Raw genomic sequence first — 2505 nt, 5'->3', positions numbered from 1 at the left:
GGTTGGGCTTTCTGGGATGGTACTCAAATGGTTCAGGTCATACTTAGAAGGGAGAGGTTATTATGTGAGTATAGAAGAGCATAGGTCTAAGTGGATGTCCATGACATGCGGAGTCCCCCAAGGTTTTGAGTATTTAGTGAGATTTAAGTGCGCTGAGGGCGACTTTCGTTATTTCGCTGACTCATTCTGTTGGAAAATGGCGTCTAAGAAATCTTCGCTACCAAAGGCGCAGTATTGTTGGCGCTTCAATCCTCAGTTATTAATGGATAAACAGTTTCAGTCCTATCTGTCTGAGTGTTTAATAGAAGAACCGTTTACTCTCTGTGAAATTTTGGAGGCAATTTCTCTAATGGGAAAGCCACAGGCCCTGATGGGTTTGGTGTGGAATTCTATAAGGCTAATGCAAATGCAATTGCTCCTTTGTTGCTTAGAATGGTAAATCATTCAATTGAAAAGAAAAAATTTCCTGATTCTTTTTATGAGGCTCATATATGCCTTTTGAAGAAAAAAGATAGAGATGTTACAGAGCCCTCTAGCTACAGGCCAATAAGTCTTCTTAATTGCGATCAAAAAGTGATTGCCAAAATTTTGGCCACGCGATTGAATAAACATGTGGCCTCGTTAAATCATACAGATCAAACTGGCTTTGTGCCAGGAAGATTTTCTTTTTTTAATTCACGTCGCCTGCTAAATATTTTGTATAGTAATCAGAGTAAGAGTTCCAAGGCAGCTGTTCTTTCGTTAGATGCCGAAAAGGCCTTTGATCGTATTGAATGGAGTTATATGTTTTCAGTCCTGGATCGGTTTGGCTTTGGTGAGAATTTTAAACTATTGATAAAAATGCTTTATTCTACCCCCAAATCTGCAATACTTACTAATTCAGATAGGTCTGCTTTCTTTCCTCTTCAGCGTGGTACACGACAGGGCTGTTGTTTAAGCCCACTGTTATTTGATTTAGCTTTAGAACCCCTGGCCATCCATCTTCGCAGTCATTCTGAGATTAGGGGTATATCATATGGTCATGCTGAGGTTAAGTTGTCCTTATATGCGGACGATCTGCTTTTATATTTGAGTGATCCTTCTTCTGCTTTGCCACTTTTAATGGAATCACTTGAGGTTTTTGGTTCTTTTTCTGGTTATTCTGTTAACTGGGAGAAGAGTGTATTCATGCCCTTGGGTCAAGGGCTGGATGGTCACTTTTTGAGGTCATTACCCTTTAGAATAACAGAGGTTCACTTTACTTATTTAGGGTTAGTCATTCCCAAAAATTTGAAACATATTTTCAGTCTAAATTTCACAGAAGCCATAAATAAGTTAAAAATCTCTATAGATAAATGGAGGGTTCTTCCGTTATCTTTAACTGGTCGGGTCAATGCCAATAAAATGGTCTCTCTGCCTCGCTTTATCTATCTGTTTCAGAACCTACCTATATATTTGCCACATTCTTTTTTTAAACAATTAGATTCTGTAATTTTGCCATTCATTTGGGGTTTTAAAGCGCATAGAATTTCTAAGGCCCATTTGCAGAAGCCGAAAGAGTTGGGTTCTGTTATTTGATTTAGCTTTAGAACCCCTGGCCATCCATCTTCGCAGTCATTCTGAGATTAGGGGTATATCATATGGTCATGCTGAGGTTAAGTTGTCCTTATATGCGGACGATCTGCTTTTATATTTGAGTGATCCTTCTTCTGCTTTGCCACTTTTAATGGAATCACTTGAGGTTTTTGGTTCTTTTTCTGGTTATTCTGTTAACTGGGAGAAGAGTGTATTCATGCCCTTGGGTCAAGGGCTGGATGGTCACTTTTTGAGGTCATTACCCTTTAGAATAACAGAGGATCACTTTACTTATTTAGGGTTAGTCATTCCCAAAAATTTTAAACATATTTTCAGTCTAAATTTCACAGAAGCCATAAATAAGTTAAAAATCTCTATAGATAAATGGAGGGTTCTTCCGTTATCTTTAACTGGTCGGGTCAATGCCAATAAAATGGTCTCTCTGCCTCGCTTTATCTATCTGTTTCAGAACCTACCTATATATTTGCCACATTCTTTTTTTAAACAATTAGATTCTGTCATTTTGCCATTCATTTGGGGCTTTAAAGCGCATAGAATTTCTAAGGCCCATTTGCAGAAGCCGAAAGAGTTGGGTGGTCTAGCGCTACCTGTTTTCCGTCACTATTATTGGGCTGCTAATGCCAGGACTATGATGTTCTGGCGGATTAGCGATCAAGCTGCCGATAACTTGATGGATATGCATCCAAAGTGGCTGTATATTGAGGCTCGGTCAGTTGTTGGTAGCTCCCTAGCTGCTATTCTTTTTTCTAATCCTGTATCTTTAAAGGGGTCATATGATGCGATTTCAAGTTTTCCTTTCTCTTTGGAGTGTTACAAGCTGTTCATGAATAGATAAGATCCCTGAAGTTGCAAAGACTAAAGTCTCAAAACCAAAGAGATATTCTTTATCAAAGTTAAGACTCTGCCACACCCCCCTAAAACGGCTCGTAG

The sequence above is a fragment of the Sinocyclocheilus anshuiensis genome, unplaced genomic scaffold (assembly GCF_001515605.1).
Source record: "Sinocyclocheilus anshuiensis isolate Anshui unplaced genomic scaffold, SAMN03320099.WGS_v1.1 scaffold230, whole genome shotgun sequence".
NCBI lineage: Eukaryota > Metazoa > Chordata > Actinopteri > Cypriniformes > Cyprinidae > Sinocyclocheilus > Sinocyclocheilus anshuiensis.
The sequence above is the reverse complement of the archived record's forward strand: the minus strand, read 5'-3'. Positions refer to the sequence as shown.